This window comes from Mustela erminea, chromosome 1 (assembly GCF_009829155.1).
Source record: "Mustela erminea isolate mMusErm1 chromosome 1, mMusErm1.Pri, whole genome shotgun sequence".
NCBI lineage: Eukaryota > Metazoa > Chordata > Mammalia > Carnivora > Mustelidae > Mustela > Mustela erminea.
The window spans coordinates 158,584,511-158,603,568 of record NC_045614.1 but is presented as its reverse complement, the minus strand read 5'-3'; the positions used below and the strand labels follow the sequence as shown (position 1 = coordinate 158,603,568).

The following is a 19,058-nucleotide window of genomic DNA, read 5'->3' as shown; positions in this document are numbered from 1 at the left end:
TATTCATTATGCTTATTACATATTTCCTGTCTCTCCAATTGGATTATAAGTATATTTTTCTTTCTTCTAAATCCTTCATGCTATCAATAGACCCCCTTCTTCCAAGTTCTATTTATAAGTGTACCACTTTGTTTTTGTGTTTTATTGTAATTTCCCTTCATTTGTAAAATGAGCTTTCAGCTTCCTCTCTCCATTCCAGCATCTTTCTCAGTTCTCCCTTTCAAAGTTAGACCTGAGAAATTACTTTCTCATCACGAATGGTCCCATCACTTGGCTATTTTGCCCTGACTTCTTTCTCCAAGTTTGTTCAGGTTGTTCTCCTGGAAAAAAAAAAAAAAAAAAAAGGATTGTGATTATTCTGTATAGGTCCAGAAGACAGAATGAAGATTAATAGTGGGAAGTGAGAAGAAGAAAAATTGTAACTCAGTTTGTGGAGGATTTTTCTAATAACTATAACCATGTGACAGTCTCTGGATGTGCCCGGGTAGGATCTGGCCATTTATCAGCTCCTGGAGAAGAAATGCCAGGGTTTCAGGATCATGCTTTCGAAGACTGATTCCTCCCGGATCCCTCTTTACTCCTTTGGGCCATTCCATCATTCCAAGAGGATGTTTTTTGAGTTCTTTCACCACTATGACCATCTTTTCAAAAGTCTAAGCAAAAATTAAAATAAAAGGCAAAATAATACCAAACAAAAAAACTGATGTAGGCATCAAATTAATACCTTCAGGATGATTGCATTTCTCCTCTGCAATCCCCACTTTGACTTTGGACTTTGCAATGTTGGACTTTGTTCCCCCTTTTCAATGTATAGATCCTTTTCTCTGATTACTAGTGCTATTAGCACGTGGTGCTATGATTAGTCTTAGCTGCATCTCCAAATCTCATTCTCATTTCCACTTTAAAAAAAAAATTTTTTTTAAAGATTTATTTATCTGATAAAGAGAGAGAGAGAGAACATGGGGGAGTGGCAGACAGAGAGAGAGGGAATCCTCAAGTGGACTCCCCGCTGAGGGTAGGGCCTGATCCCAGGACCCTGAGATGACCTGAGCTGACATCAAGAGCCAGCTACTTAACCAACTGTGCCATAAAGTGTCTCTTCGTTTTTCACTTTTCAAAAATTTTTAGCATGAACTGACAAGAAAAAAAAAAAGGGCCACATTGGCAGTAAGAGATGAAAGAGAAGTCTTGCCTCTCTTTAATTCTTCAATTTTTTTTCCCATCTATCGTATCAAGTTTAACTTCTCACATAGCTCTACAACTCAATTGAAATGCTGCATTGTGTCATGCTTTTGTACTGGCTAAAGAACCCAAGTCTTTTCCTTCTTTTAATCCATCTGCATGTATGTGTACACTTTTTTGCTATATTCAGCTTCCATAGGAGTCAGCAGTCATTTTTCCATCCCTCCAAGAATGCTCCGCTATGTTGAGTGTCTTAAGACAAATTCTGCCATTCCAGCCGACTTTAATCTCAATGTTATTAAATTCCTAATCTGATATCTAATATCACATAACAAGAAGATGGTAGAAATTCCACCCAAATAGTAGAAAGTGTAAGAGTGAAATTGAAGTAGGCTTAAGACTAGTTACATTGAAGAGAAGCATTATTACTGTGTGGATCTAAAATAAATGTAGAAGTTCCAAAAGTGGAAATTATGTATTCTTGCAAAGATTTAATGTATGGTGTAAGAGAGCATATATGATCTAGGATAATCCCAGTGAGCTAGGAGAAGGTAGTAGCCCACTCAATGTTAGAATGACCTTGGTTGTTAATTAGTCACATAGGATCTGCCCTGGATGTTAAATGTTAGAATCATAAAGGCTTTCATGGCTAATGTTGCACCTAGATTGTTATTGTTAATACACAGCTTGTGGAATCATTCACACTCTCTATCAGCCTAGTATTTCTAGGATTGAAGATATCACGCAGACAAAATACCAGTACAGTAATGGTATACCATAGGTGCTCAAAACAAGTCAGGCCCTTCCTTCTCACCTCACAACCCTCTCACTAGCTTCCTATTTTTGCCTAGGCTCTTCAGCAATGCATAATATACTTGGGCGATAAATAATACACCTCCTGACATTTCCAATCTTTTAAGGTGGAAAATCTGAAATTGAACCTCTTTCTTTCAATGGGCTTATCCTGCATTATCTGTTTGAATTCTGGAGGAAGGGTTCTCGAGGGGTTTGCAAGACCAAAATGCCAGATCAGCCTTTTATATGGCCTTTGAAAATCATTAAACCTGGAAAAATCTATTCAGCCTATCAAATTTGCATTTGCCTCAATTGTATTTTGGGGTTACTTTCTTTCCTGGGAGTCAAATTTACTTTCTTCTATTCCCTTAGAGTTTCTAAGGTAAATGAAAAAAAGAAAGAAAGATAGAAAAGCAACCAACATATATAACACTACCCCCATCACTACCACCACACACACACTCAGACACACATTTGCACATCTATCTGTAGACTTACCAAGATGACTTCATACTTGATTTCTTTTATACCCCTGCTAAATCAACATGTTAATTTACTTTCAAGGCTACTTGTATGACTGAATAGATAAAAGCTTGAAAAAACGTTGTGATTTATATGTACGTGTAAGCAGGGGCAGGGAAGCTATAATCAGCCTTCAAGGAAGCTAATGTCACAATAAGTATACTAGCCCTCCACAATCTCCAAGAACCCATCACATGTTTAGTCTCATAACTGCAAATCTTGGTAAAGCTTGGTCTTTACCCCCCAGGAGGGTAAAGTCTTGAAAATGAATTTCTGAGTGGAGCTGATAGATAGCTGCTAAGTTTTCGCAAGGATTTCAACAACATGTGCCTGTTGATTAGTCATTTAGAATAAATTATTTAGTGATCTCACTCTGATCCAGTGGGTAGAGGTATAACATCTTGGAAAGGAAAAGATATAGGAGTAGTCCTTTGGTGGAATTCTTTCAACAAATAGTGAATAGTGAAGGCTGGGAATATAACAATATGCCAAAATAACAAGTGAGAGCAGTTGCTGAGGAGAGAGAGAGATAAAGAGGAGGAGGTTGTCTAACCCCTGGCTGATGCCCATGAATATCAGCACTTCCCCTTCCCTCTCCTTGAGTGGAGGAAGACTGAGCTTTGGAAGGACAGACAGTAGGCACTTGAAGAGATGGGAAAAGGAGAGACTGACACCCTCATCTTCTTCTCTAGTCCTGGTATCTGGGGGTCATTGGGAACCTCGAATCTGTAAGTCAAGTCTTACATTTTTTTCAAAAGAGAAATTTTTGTGTATCTCTGCTTATTTTTGTGGATTCTTCTCCATTTTTCCCAAAACCCTTGTATAACTTTCAGCTTTTAATGGGTCCCCACTGGGATCCCCCACCCAGGTCCCCTTCCATCTCTGTGAATGCCCAAAGCTCCACATGACCCCTCCCTCTCAGAGTTCATTACAACTAATACCCAGATTCAGAATGCATTTTTTTTCACTTATGTAGATACTCAATTAAAAGCACTCACATAAAATTATTTTTAATGAAATTTAATAATTCCTGGATTTCTTTCTAAATCTGAAATACTAATTGATGGTCTGGGTTGAGGAGGGATGTTTGGAAGGAAGGCTTTTCCCGAGGTTCTGTCTTATCCCCACCTCTACTCTTCTATATGAAACTCTTTAGATTGGCTCAATTTTATTCATCTGGCTACCATTTTGAGTACTTGTAAATATTTCTGCATTTCATGGGGTTTAGAGATAATTGTGGATACAAGGACATTTTCAAATAAGCAAATTACAAATCCAAAAATGGAATTTCTACTCTGTATTTATTTACTGGTTATTGATTTACTCACACATTACAGACCTCAACTTCTAAAGATTGTAAGAACTTTATCATACCTATTTTAGTAAATTATGCTGATAATAGAAATGTGCCTAAGAGCTTAGCAGATTTTTAAATAATGTTTAAATAAAGTAATTGAAAGCCACTATCTTCTCTCCTCTGTACCTTGTTATACAACTGTTTGACTTAAAATTTTGTTCTTTAAATGCATTTTAGTTCTCAGAGCTGCAATCTTACAGTAAATGATACTCTACACACTCAAACATGCTATATATATTAATACATTAGAGACCATGCCTATTACTTATATTGTCAGAGGAGCTGGGTTTTGTGCAATGATATGAATAATGCTTTTGCTATCATTACCATGCATAAATTTGAGCTTTGTGTGACATGTCGTAGATTTGGAAAAGTCTAGTTTCATGCTAGTGTTTTACAGAAAAATGCACAGCCACACATCTCTGCAGCACTTGTCTACAGAGACAATTGAAAGGCCAAGCAAGGCTCATCTGGTGCTTGCTCCACTTCTAGTTTAGGAGTCACTCATGTGGCTGATGACTACACACACATGAGTATGGAAACTTTATGTATTACTTGTAAATTTGGGACTTATTATAAAAAAGACCTTTATAGATAGCAAGATGTTAAAAGGAATCTCTTTCAAACTAATACTGAGTGCCTAGAAAGTTCAGAGCTGAAAGAAAAGTGGCAAATTCTGAATTCATAGTCCAAAGTGAAATGATGCACCCTCTATACTGGTTTTATGACCCTTACCTGACCACATACTTTTAGCTTTCAAGGAGACCTAGTGGCCTAGAGAAAGGAAGTTGAGAATTTAATAAAAGTTTTCCCTAGAGAGACATTCAAATCATATGAATTCACTGTGTTCACGTTGCCCAAGGTGAATGGCTGCCTTGGGAGGGTGGGGCAGGTTCCTCCTACTTTGCAGGTGTGAGGGACTTCAATGGGATCAATCAAAGAGCTTAAAAGTAACTTTCCTACAGTTTAAGGAACTGGAAGCTTGTGTCTGACTCATGCTTGAGCCCATGTCTAGATCTGCTTACTCTCATAGAAAGCAAAGAGTGGTAGTGATCTCTGGGACAGTCTTCATGCCCAGAGTGTGTGGGCTAAAGATGTGGGAATGTGGGCTTGGTGTGAACTCTCATAGAAAGCAAAGAGTGGTAGTGATCTCTACGACAGTCTTCATGCCCAGAGTGTGTGGGCTAAAGATGTGGGAATGTGGGCTTGGTGTGAACTTCCTTGGGGTTGTCTTAGATGCTGCTTATGGGCATTGCCTGGCAGAGTTAGGAGACACCAGCCAACCAACCTAGGGCTAATGGAGGGATAAAGTAATCAGCTTGGAAAGATGCATTTATACTGTAAAGGGAGCTTCAGGTGGGAGACCGCAGCATTTAGAAGGGGATGTGTGAGAAATCCACAAAACATCTGATGAGTGGAGTCAGCCCTGAACTAACACAGCCAGATAATACCAAGGGCATATTACAAGGGTGCCAATAAAGTGACACTTTTCTATAAAACAAATCACACACACACACATACACACACACACACACACACACACACACACACACACACACACACTTCTACCCCAGAAGAGCCAGGAGTCACAGCTAATGACCTTTTTTTTTTTTTTTTAAGGAGATAAAATTTTTTTTTAATCTATTTTTAGAGAAGTTTAAGGTTCACAGAAGTAATGAACAAGTATGCAAAGATTTCCCAGTTACTCCCTGACACTCCACATGCAATGTAAAACCTTCCCCATTATCAACATTCTTGACCAGAGTGGCACATTTGTTACAATTGATGAACCTAAATTCATATATCATTATCACTTAAGTCCATAGTTTACATTGTTTCACTCTTGGTGTTGTTCATTCTGTGGGTTTGGACAATTTTATAATGATATATATCCACCATTATAGTATCATACAGAGTAAATTCACTGCAGTAAAAGTCCTCTCTATTCTGCCCATTCCTCTTCCTTTCCTCCTGGCAAACACCACTCTTTTTATTGTCTCTGTAGTGTTGATTTTTACAGAATGTCATATAGTCGAATTCATACACTATGTAACTTTTTAGGATCAGCTTCTTTCACTTATTAATATACATTTAAGTCTTCCTCATGTCTTTTCATGGCTTGAGAGCTCATTCATTCTACTGTCTAGATGCTCCACAGTTTATTAATGCATTCACCTATGGACGGGACATGTCAGTTGCTTCCAAATTTTGGTAGTTGTGCATGGAACTCTCATGAACATCCATGTGTATGAGATTTGCATGGACAGAGTTCTCAACTACTTCAGGTACATATCAAGGAGCATGATTGCTGGATCATATGGAAAGAGTATATTTAGTTTTATAAGTAACCACCAAACTGTCTTCTAAAGTGGCTATATCACTTGCATTTCTACCAGCAATGAATGAGGGTTTCTATTGCTCCACATCCTTGCCAAACTTTGGTGTTGTCAGTATTCCAGATTTTGGCCATTCTGATGGGCATATAGTAGTATCTCATTGTTTTAATTCATTTTTCCCTGATGTAAGGGAAATGATCATTATATGATCATTTCTATATGATGTGGGGCACATTTTCATAGGCTGTGTGGCATCTGTATATCCTCTTTGCTGAGGTGTCTGTTAAGGTCTTTGCCCATTTTTTAATCAAATTGTTTTCTTATTGTTGAGTTTTAAGAATTCTTTGTATAAGAAATGGAAAAATGTTCCATGCTCATGTATTGGAAGAACAAATATTGTGAAAATGTCTATGCTACCTAAAGCAATCTACATATTTAATGCAATCCCTATCAAAATCCCATCAATTTTTTTCAAATAAATGGAACACATAATCCTAAAACTTATATGGAACCAGAAAAAATCCCCAATAGCCAGAGGAATGTTGATAAAGAAAGCCAAAGTTGGCGGAATCACAATTCCAGAATTCAAGCTCTATTACAAAGCTGTAACCATCAAGACTTTATGGTACTGGCACAAAAACAGACACATAGATCAATGGAACAGAATAGAGAACCCAGAAATAGACCCTCAACTCTATGGTCAACTAATCTTCGACAAAGCAAGGAAGAATGTCCAATGGAAAAAAGACCGTCTCTTCAACAAGTAGTGCTGGAAAAATTGGACAGTCACATGCCGAAAAATGAAACTGGACCATTTCCTGATACCACACACAAAAACAGACTCAAAATGGATGAAAGACCTCAATGTGAGATAGGGCTCTATCAAAATTCTTGAGGAGAACACAGGTAGCAACTTCTTCCACCTCAGCCACAGCAGCTTCTTCCTAGAAACATCGCCAAAGGCAAGGGAAGCAAGAGCAAAAATGAACTATTGGGACTTCAAGATAAAAAGCTTTTGCACAGCAAAGGAAAGTCAACAAAACCAAAAGACCACTGACAGAATGGGAGAAGATATTTGCAAATGACGTATCAGATAAAGGCCTACTATCCAAAAGAATTTATCAAACTCAACACCTAAAGAACAAATAATCCAATCAAGAAATGGGCAGAGGACATGAACAGACATTTCAGCAAAGAAGACATCCAAATGGCCAAGAGACACATGAAGAAATGCTCCACATCACTCAGCATCAGAGAAATACAAATCAAAACCACCTCACACCAGTCAGAATGGCTAAAATGAACAAGTCAGGAAACAACAGTTGTTGGAGAGGATGCAGAGGAAGGGGACCCTCCTATACTGTTGGTGGGAATGCAAGCTGGTTCAGCCAGTCTGGAAAATAGCATGGATGTTCTAAAAAAGTTGAAAATAGAGCTACCCTACAACCCAGCAATCGCACTACTGGGTATTTACCCTAAAGATACAAATGTAGTAATCTGAAGGGGCACATGCACCCAAGTGTTTATAGCAGCAATGTCCACAATAGCCAAACTATGGAAAGAACCTAGATGTCCATCAACAGATGAATGGATAAAGAAGAGGTGGTATATAAATACAATGGAATACTATGCAGCCATCAAAAGAAATGAAATCTTGCCATTTGCAATGATGTGAATGGAACTAGAGGGTATCATGCTTAGTGAAATAAGTCAATTATAGAAAGACAATTATCATATGATCTCCTTGATATGAGGAATTTGAGAGGCAGAGTGGGGGGTTTGGGAGGTTAGGGAAGGAAAAAAGGAAAGAAGATGGGATCGGGAGGGAGACAAACCATAAGAGACTCAATCTCACAAAACAAACTGAGTGTTGCTGGGGGTAGTGGGGGTATGGAGAGGGAGGTTGGGTTATGGACATGGGGGAAGTTATGTGATATGGTGTGTGCTGTGAAGTATGTAAGCCTGGCGATTCACAGACCTGTAACCCTGGGGCAAATCATACATTATATGTTAATAAAAGTAATTAGCAACAACAAAAAAAGAATTTTTGTATATTTTAGATAACAGACCTGTATCAGGTCTTTTGCAAATCTTTTCTCCCCATCTGTTGTTTGTCTTCTCATTCTCTTGACAATGTACTTTGCAGAGCAGAAATTTTATTAAATTTTAATTTTAGTTTATCAATTATTTCTTTCATGGATCATGCCTTTGATGTCATATCCAAAAAATTATCGCCAAATCTAAAGTTATTTAGATTTCCTCCTATGTTACCTTCTAGAAGCTTTATAGTATTGCATTTTACATCTAGGTCTGTGATCCATTTTGAGTTAATTTTTATGAAGGATATAAAATTTGTGTTTAGTTTTTTTGTTTTTATTTTTGTTTTTTGGTTTTTGTTTGTTTGGTTTTGCCTGGGATGTCCAGTTGTTACAGTACCCTTTGTTGAACTGACTATCTTTCTTCATTGTATTGCCTTTGCTCCTTTGTCAAACATCAGTTGACTCTATTTATGTGGGTCTGTTTCTGGGCTCTCTATTCTGTTTAATCATCTGTTTGTCTATCTTCTACCAATATCATGCTGTTTTGATTGCTATAGCCTTTTAGGAAGACTTAAAAGTCAAATTGTGTCAGTCCTCTAACTTTGTTCTCCTTCCATATTATGTTGGCTCTTCTGGGTCATCTGCTTCATTTTGTTGACCTCTCCAAGACATCTTGTTGAGCTTTTTACTGGGATTGCATTAAATCTATAGCTCAAGTTGGAAAAATCTGACATGGTGACAATATTGAGTTTTCCTATCCATGAACGTGAAATATCTCTCCATGTATTTATTTTTGTATTTTGCTCATTAGAGTTTTGTCGTTTTCTTCATATAGGCCTTAAACATGTTTTGTTAGATTTGTACCTAAGTATTGCATTTTTGGAGGATGCTAATATGAGTGCTATTTGTTTTTTTTATTTAAAATTCCACTCATTCATTGCTGTATTAGGAAAGCAGTTGGCTTTTGTATATTAACCTTGTATCCTACAACCTTGCTAGAATTGCTTATTAGTTCCAGGAGTTTTTACTGATTCTTTCAGATTTTCCAAATGGACAGTCGTATCATCTGTGAACAAAGATGGTTTTATTTTTTCCTTCCCAATCTGTATAACTTTTATTTCCTTTTATGTTCTTTTTGCATTATGTTCTTATTGCATTAGCTAGGATATCTAGTAACAGTGCTAAAAAGTAGTGTTGAGAAGATACATCCTTGCCTTGTTCCTGATCTTTGTAGAAGAGTTTCAAGTTTCTTACCATTAAGCTGTTGACTTTTTGTTGATATTATTCATCAAGCCAAGGTTTCTCTCTATTCCTAGTTTACTGAGAATTTTTATCATGATGGGTGTTGGAACTAATGACTTTTTAACTCATGAAGTGAGACGTAAGTTATGATAAGAAATAAGTGAATTTTTAAAAGTGTATGTGTCTTAGAAAACCTGTCATTTAGTAGCAGTAAATTGTGTAAATTCATTAGACAACACAGAAAGCAACCATTGTAATTTCACATAGCACAACTACGTGGGATTTTTTTGAAAACTGAAAAATTTATATAATATCATAACCTTTAAATAGTTAATAATGGGAATATAATTAATTATTCTACTTACTAATTCTCCTCCCAAAACTTCAGAATTTGCACTGCATTACAAATTGTAAGTTCTATATATATTTATATGTATAATATATAAAGTATTATAATTTAATTATACATTTGTTTTATCATATTAATAACTGTATTATAAATTATAATTTACAATAATTATAAATAATGTTTACAATATAAAGTATATAAATTATAACTTACAAGTTACAAACATAGTATAACTTGTAAGTTTTTAATACAATTTCTACTTGTTGAGAAATCCTTGTCTGCATTTGGGAGGGCAGCATAACCATTTACATCTGTTATATTCCTGGCAAAAGAAGAGAGGATGATGTGCAAATCCTTTGAAACGGGTGTGACAGACCACGTCATGTGCCTGTTCTTGCTTCTGCTTCCTTATTATGCCTACCTTTCAGACGCAAAAGAGGACTGTCTTCTTCTTAGCAGTAAATGACTTTTGTTCCATGAAATTCAGGTGATTTCCACTGCCTCTGAGAGAGTAATTTTTGATTCAACCATTACCAATTTGGGCTATCCAATTCAATTATGTCTGATTGGGCCTGATTCACTGATGGGCCAATTGCAGAATTATATCATCAATATATGCCATACATTAGAGCAAATGGTTTTTAAAATTGTTACAATAGTATGATTCTTAAGAGTAGATGATCACGGAAATCATTTTAGGACAATCCTATTGTTTGGATAATTTTAGTGTTTATACTTTTGAATGAAAATGCTTTTATTCATCTGTTTTTAGGTTTCTGGATGGATTTAATTGAGAAATATCATGATGAAGAAGCAATCTTAAAAAAAAAACAACTATAGTTCTTTGTTATTTCTTAGCCTTGTGAGTCAGATATTTTTCTACCATCAAATATCAAAATAAAATATATTGTTGAGGTAAAGATTTTGTAGTTACCAACTTAATTTTCTGTGTTCATAAAAAGCCTTGTTCTCCTTAGTGGAATGTATAAGTTATTCTTGCAAATTTGAGATCATGAGACAATTTCATGTCAAAAACAAACTTATGAACTTTATTTGAAATTATTACTTTAAAGAATATTTATTGGAGAGAGAAAGTGAGCAGGGGGAGGGGCAGGGGGAATGAGGGAGAAAGAGAATCTCAAGCAGCCTCCTTGTGAACATGCCACCAGATGTAGGACTCAACCCCATAACCCTGAGATCATGACCTGAGCTGAAACCAAGAGCTGGAATTTCAACCAACTGAGCCACTCAGGTGCCCCTTTTTTGAAGTTATCTTTATATATTTTATTTTCAAAAGGTCCCACTGCTCTGAAAAACTGCTGGAAAAGTATTGGTCTACCTCAAAAGGTCAGGAAATAACCTTGTTTGTCATTTGTATTATGACACTCTGGGTGTGGGATTAAATAAATTATCCATATTTTAGGGGTGCCTGGGTGGCTCAGTGGGTTAAGCCTCTGCCTTTGGCTCAGGTCATGATCTCAGGGTCTTGGGATCGAAACCCACATCAGGCTCTCTGCTCAGCAGGGAGTCTGCTTCCCTCTCTCTCTCTGCCTGCCTCTCTGCGTACTTGTGATCTCTCTCTCTGTCAAAATAAATAAATGAAATCTTAAACAAATATTTTTAAATAAAAAAATTAATTAATTATCCTTATTTTAATCCAAATAGCTACTTCTGGTGTTACATTAATAACCTATTAATTTGAATACATGGATTTAGATTTATAATAACAATGTCAAAAAAATGTTTGCTAAACATTTTGGTAAACAATAGCATAGAAAAAGTATTTTCAGTGCCTTTGCTATTGTCTGTGGACATGCAAATAGAACACATTTATTACAAATGATTCTCACCTGTTCATTGAAGCAGTTTTATGAGGTTGATATTTAGACATAATAGCAAATGAACAAATCAAATTAAAAAATAACCAGAGTAAAAAAATAAATAAATAAATAACAGAGTAATCAAATCAGAATTTCTGAGTTGTTAAATAATGCGAAGATCAGCAAATCCAAGTACTTAGGCGGTGATTAAGCTATTACCACTAGGCACAGGGATCTTTATGCAATACAAATAAACATAAGTGGTCTTTGCTTTTCCATGAGCCTCAATGTGGGAAGTGAAGTATAAACACGATGAGATTTAACTAAAAAGATTTAAATCAGTTAAAGAGATTACCAATAACGATGGCTGATGACAGTTTATTACCAACCGCCAAAATAATTCATTAAGTAATCTATTCTTTTCAGAGGAGGCCACCCAATGTTTCCTGTAGATAGTTATTATATGAAGGAGACTTCCAGATACAGTCTTTGAAACTTGCAGACCATCCATTTTAATAATTCGGCTCAATTTTCTCTTGATTTGGATGTTTTAGGAACATCTCATATAGGGCATTCCTTGAGATAAAATACATATTTCATTATGTTAAATCAGCATCTAGGCATTATTAAGGGTGATGTTAGACTCTCCAATGCAGATCTTTTTTGGTTCATGTGACAAGAAGAGCTAGGAAAATGAGACTAATGTAGAATAAGAAGTGGGCAAAAGAGAGTTCAGTTGAAATTTTTTACTTTGTGTAGATGATAGGTTGAATCTAACCTTTCAGAGTGCCACATTGTAGCAAATAATTGCCAATGAGGCTATGAAATGATAATGGTGTTGGTTAGGGGTGGGGGATGCAAGGCCATGGAGATACTGGTTCTTCCCTTTGTTAAGAATTTTGAGCTCAAAATCTTCCCATCTTTTTGCTTTCTTTTTATAATTAATTACAATAAAACAGCCCCTCTTTTCTCCTTTCCTTTTCCCATTCACCCCGACAAAAAGAAAGTTCTCTGATTCTTGGGGTGAGTTCCTGTCACCACTACTTTCTGCCCTGTGTTACTTTCTCCTTCAAAGATTTCGACACTGGGGCTCAAGGTCTTTCCCCCTTTTGTACCTCTTCGGATATCACTACCTTGTGTTGTCTCCAGCGGCGTGAAATGTTCTATTGTAAAGGGCATGACATGATTATTTTACTTCAGTGCAAAGGAATCTGAGGGGTGAAACTATAATTGAATCAAATAAGTTATAGTTATGCATTATTCAGTTACTAAGTCTGTCTTCTGAGTTTTGCAAGTTAAGCCTCTCATCACAACCATGTCCTCTCCGTTTCATTCAATAAATAACTTCATTGTGATTGCACTTTAACCCTACCCTTCCAACATTTCAGCTCTCTGTATTAAGCAATGTAAAAAGTTATTCTTCAAAATTTACATACTGTTATGTAATCTTAGATATATAAAGAATGTTAGAAGTAGTCTAGTCTAGCCCTTTAAATATAAAATGGGACAAGAAAATTCAGACTTGAAGAGGTAGCCATCACAAAGCAAGTGGCAGTACTGAGATTCGGCAGAAGTCAAATGCAATGCTCTTACTCACTACTCCTCTAATAGCAATACACTAGCGTGTCCCTTTCCCTGTGGTCTTAAATTGTACAAACCCCAGTATTTCCTATAGGAAAACCTCGCTATTCTAGTGTGTAGTAAGATTTTTAGGCATCTGGTAATGATTCGGTGTAGTATATCCTTTTTTTTTTTAAATCAGGTAATAGAAAATTAAGCCAGATGTGAATAAACATTTTGTAATCATTAACAGGTGTTCTTGATCTCATGGTAGGTTATCCTGAGATTAGACTTCAATTCTGAGTTATTAATGGCTAAGGGCACGGATAAGACAGTTATTCTAAAATTTCCATACACTTGCCTCCTCAGGTTCAGGGATGGAGTAGGAACTTAGGGAACACAAATATATGTTTGTCTGGTAGAGTAGTCATCAATAGCACATGTTAAAATTGTCTAAGAAAAATACCTTCCTTTTCTTTCTTTTCTGTAGCTTCCATCTCCAACCATTTCTCGCACCTGTCTGAGGGCTCCTGAATGCCAGTGTGACTAATGAGTGCCAGAGGCAGCAGATGGGAAGGTAAGCCTTCCCTGTCTGTACTCTCATATTAGCCAGTAGGGCTCCTTGTTCCTTCCCATAACATTCCACTCAATTGATCACTAAACAGTCAGATACAATGTGAGAGGCATTTGGTACTTGTTCAATACAAGGCTCTGCATCAGAGTTTACCCAAGACTCCACTGAAAGCGTGGTATGACTATTTGCTAATCTCACTTAATCCTCAGTCATGAAAGTCCTTTTGAGCCCCACCTGTGATGCAGTGCGTCCTCGAGCTCACTTCCCGTGCTTTGCTCCAGACTGGGCTATTAGGGTTTTATTGGAGTTAGTGGAGTTTTACAGTAGATCTACCCTAACTCTGACCTCCAAATCAGCTTCATGACGCTATAGGCCATATTAAATTGCTACCAGGTTCCTAGAGGGATCCGTCCTTCCAGTTGGGTAAAGAGGCTCTGAATTGGGGTAGGCAGGCATGCCTGAAACAGCTCCCAAGTCAGGAACTCATTTTCAAGTCAGAGGATCAGTAAGATCTTTCAAAAAGGTTCTTCTTTATTTATTTTTTCTTTTTCAGTGTTCCAAAATTCATTGTTTGTGCACCACACCCTTCTTTTCCTTCCAATAGTAGCTTTCCTTTTGGTCATTTTGCTGCTCATTAGTACCCCCACTAGTGGATCAGAGAATAAGGAAAAATCAATTCGCCTGTTTGGGTGGTAGTGGGTAACAAAATAAGCCATTGTACAATACAGAAGATCCACATCTTCTGGTTGTATGACTACGGATTATCTGCACATCAGTTATCAGGGTTCACCTTACAGCTATGGGAAACTGGGAAATGCCTAAGTACAAACTTTCACTTTTGTAGCCATTTATGTTTACTATCATCTTGACTATTAATTTTTATAATCATGAAAGCAATGGTAATAAAAACCTAAGCATCATCTATAGGTATGAAATAAAAATAAACTCTCTTTTCCTCCTTCCACAATCTTACTTCCAACAAGTAGTCTATTGGGGGCTTTTTTTATTTTTAGATCTCCTATTAGTGGGCTACTTTACTCTAAATAATATACTCTGTCTCTACTGTTTTTTTTTTCTTAACAACTCTACACAGTTATCTCTGTGTAAAAGATATAAAAGATAAATTTTAGCCCATTTATACTCTTCTCTTTTTATGCTTATTTTAATCTTTTTAACTCTTAGAAGAGTTAAAAAGATTAAAATAAGCATAAAAAAATTAAAATAACCAATTAATAACTCTTAGAAGAGTTAAAAAAATTAAAATAAGCATAAAAAGAGACTACTCTTGCCTTTATAACTTCAAACATTAGATTTAAAAATTTATATACACACATACTATAGCTTTCTATCCATCTATATCTACCTTTATATGTAGATACTATTTCTTTTTTTAACAGATTTTTTTTTAAGATTTTATTTATTTGACAGAGAGAGAGAGATCACAAGTAGGCAGAGAGGCAGGCTGAGAGAGAGGGGGAAGCAGGCTCGCAGCTGAGCAGAGAGCCCAATGTGGGGCTCAATCCCAGAACCCTAGGATCATGACCTGAGCCGAAGGCAAAGGCTTAACCCACTGAGCCACCCAGGTGCTCTTGTAGATACTATTTCTTGACTCTTCATCATGTAAAGTAAAAAAACCAGTACCCATTGTATTTCTGTGTTTTGTTTCTGGAGTTGATTCTAAGAATTGAAATTCAATAAATTTTGTAAATATTATTCACTTAAGATGAAGTAAGTGTGAATGTACCTGTGGAGAGGGTATTATTTTCTTTGAGTCAAAAACTAGAACCTCTTGTAGAAGAATATACCTCTAGCAAAAAACTCTTAGTAGTCTCCAACAGTTACTCAAAATCATGACTCGTTTTGGTTTGCTTCAAGTATATACTATAATTTCATTTTTTTCTCAAATTTCTAACTTTTTAAGTATTTCATTGTTGCTAAAAGAATCATATAATTTACTCTATCCCTAAATGTCCTAATTATACTATTTATTATAGAAAATTCATTTTCATGCTGGAAACATATTTTTTTCAGGATTCTTTAATTATCTATTCTTATTTGGCTCAGTTACTTTCAGCCTTATTCGGCTCAGTTACTTTCAGCCTTATTCTCAGTAGTCACGCTGGGATTTTTACCTCTCATACCTTTGGTTTAACCCCTTGGTTCTAGAAACCTATGTATTGCTCTTTTTTGGATTCTCTTTCAGTTTGCTGTAGTACTTCCAAAAGAAATATCTTTCAGAAGTAGTGGGTAAAAGATAAGGGGTAATTGTATGCCTAAAATATTGTGACTTTGCTCTCATGCTTTTCTGATACTCTGAGTATAATATTCTATGTTTATGTGATGTGATGTGTGTGTGTGTGTGTGTGTGTGTGTGTGTACGCGCGCGCCTGATAGAGAGAGAGAGAGAGAAAAGAAAAGGCATTTACTGCATTGCTTTTGGTATCTAGTGATACTGATTAGAGGTCTGGTGCCAATCTGCTCATTATTCTTTTGTTAACAACACACACAACCTTTTTCTCTTGAAAGCTTTTAGAAATTTTTTCCCTCTATTTTTGAAGTTTAAATTTTCTTTTACCCTGCTTGTCATTCTAGCAGCCCTGAATCTGAAGATTTGGATCCTGCTTCAGTTCTAAACAATGTATTCTATTATTTTAAAATTTATTCCTCCGTTCCATTTTCTCTCTTCCTTCTTTGGAGAGTATGCATTAGATTATGTGTTGGGTAGCCTACAAGTATTTTCTAGTTTTCAACTTTTCTATTAAATTTTCTATCCTTGTATATGTTGCTTTACATTCTGGAAATTTCTTCAAGTGTTTATTTTAGCCCTTTTATTGCCCTTTTTAAAAAAATTGTTGATCACGTTCTAAATTTCCAAAAATTCTTACTCACACTCAGATTTTTTTTTTGCTATAGTAGCCTATTTTTATTTTACAGAATCAATATCTCCTTAAATCTCTCTGAGCATACTAAATAAAGTATTTTTCAATTCTGAATTATTCCTCTTCATTTTGAGGTCAGTGGTTTTGTTATTGTGATTCTTCCCTTTTTTTGTGTGCTACTAGTTTTCCTCAATTCTGAATATAATCAATTCTTAGATGCTCATTCCTTTTTTTTTTTTTTTCGGATTTTTATATCTTTGAAATCAGGATGCATCTTACAATTAATACTACATCCCAGTTCAACTGGCAGTGCTTTTGCTTTTCTTTTGTGGTATATGAGTGTTACAATCTTAACTGAAATGAAACATGCTTTGGTCATCTGTAGTGGGTTATTAATATACATAAGAGTTACATCAGCTGGAATGGGTTTCTTACATAATTATTTAGGCTTGTTTCTTCTGAGGGTATTTGCTTTCTAAGTACCTGTGTGAGTTTATTGGTTGGCAGACTTCATTTTAGGTTGCACAAGTGGAAGTAGCAGACAGCCCTATCTTGCCCTTGTACCAAACTGAAGAGATCTGTACTCTGGCTTGTGGTAATCACATAGTTGTTTCATGTAGTGCTGAACCCAAGGATAGATGCTTCTCCTATACTCAGGGGGAGGGGTTAGAAATTGGGCATTAATTTTTGTCACTATTTTCTAGAGATTATCATCTTGATGTTTGCCTTTCTCCCCATTCTTAATTGGTATGCCATCTAATTGTCCTTTAAGGTTCTGAATTCTACTAGATCCCACCCAGGTAGTGGCATTTTCTTGGTTGGGTTTTTGACTCTGGTTTCTTTCACTTTGATTTGTTCATTAATACCATCCTATAAACTTGTGCTGCTTCTTTATTTAGGTCTAGGGTTAGTGGTTCTCACCCTTGCATGCATGTTGCAATCCCCGGGGGAGTTTTATAATACATTGATCCCTAGATCCCATCCCAGAAATTCGGAGTTTTGACTTGCTAAATCTAAGGTGCAGTCAAGATTGACAGCTGTTGGCCTAAAGCAACTCTGAAATCTAAAGCATCAAGGAGAGGCAGCATGAAGTATCACCAGTTCAACTTCTATAACCAAATTGCCTAGGTTAAAATTCGAGCTCTTCCGTTTAGATCTGTATGGTCTTAGGCAAGTAAATTTCTCATGACTCAGATCTTTGCATTTATAAATTGGGGGCTATAACCATAACAGTGGTTCATTGGGTTATCGTATAGATTCAACAAATTAATATTAAACAACATTTAGATCACAGTGTCATATAAATATAAAATAATAAGTACACCAGTTATGAACACTATTTCTCCTCTCTCTTAGGTTCTTAGCGTCACACTCTCCAACATTTTGAACCCTGCCTCTTCTCTGAGTCCATCATTTCATTCATAGTTTCATCTACTTCCATAAGTATACTAGATTCCATGGTCCAACATTAGGCTTTTCTTCCAGCACCCTTCATTTTGTAGCTCTGTTGTCATTCTGATGTTGTAGACCACTCACTAAGTCATCCTTCACTCCTTCTTGTCCACTCCTTACTTGGACTATGGAATCCTGTTGAGAAAAATGGTGTCATTACTAATTCATGGTCTGGTCCACTATGTAGGTTCTCAGCACAACTCTAATTTTTTTCTCGTGTGTCCCTGGTGGACTCTTCCACTCCCCACAGTGAATTCTCCAAAGTTCTCTCCTTGCAGACTGTCTGTTGGAGCTCTTTCTATCTCAGCAAGCAACTTTGCCTCCTACTTCATTAAAATGTTAGAGGTTATTCATTGCAGATTTCCTCACCTTTGTACAGATAGGGCAATTAGTGCATTTAACCTAATTTTTTTTCCCCCTTGAAGTGTCAAGGAAGAGATATACCTCCTGCTCACAGAGAATCTACATGGTTTTTTTTTGTTGTTGTTCTTGGCCATTCTCATTCGTTTGATATCTCTCTTTTCCTACCTGTGTTTCAAGCTTTCCATCTTCTTCACCTGGATTCTTCCCCTTAATTTATAGATCTTACAGCCTCCCATGGGGAAAAAAAAAAAATTATTTTCTCCAAAAATTACAACATCTATGTTCTTCACTATACAGCCAAGCTACTCAAAAGAATATTGTACACTTACTTCCCTTCCTGTTTCAGTCCCTCTCACTCTTGTCCTACTAAAATTAAACGTCTATCCCTCATTCTTCAACAAGGCTGCATGATGACCTCACTGCCCACTCAAATGAACTCTTTTTCATCTTCAACCTGTTCGGTTTCTCTATGGTGGTAGACATAATGTGCACTTCTCTCTTAAAAGTAGTTTCTCCTTTGGCTTCTGAAATATTGTTCTCTTCTTGTTCTCCTTTTTTGGTAATCTTTGTCAGTCTTCTCTGTAGATG

General features: G+C 36.3%; 1 long non-coding RNA gene across 3 annotated transcripts in view; it reads left to right on the top strand.

Moving 5' to 3' along the window:
• Positions 1 to 19,058, top strand: part of LOC116600166 — a 398,483-nt gene that overhangs the window by 306,491 nt on the left and 72,934 nt on the right. For all 3 annotated transcript variants that reach the window (XR_004289532.1, XR_004289533.1, XR_004289537.1), the window contains exon 3: positions 13,693 to 13,779. This is a non-coding gene — a long non-coding RNA (uncharacterized LOC116600166). The remainder of the gene's footprint in view (positions 1 to 13,692; positions 13,780 to 19,058) is intronic.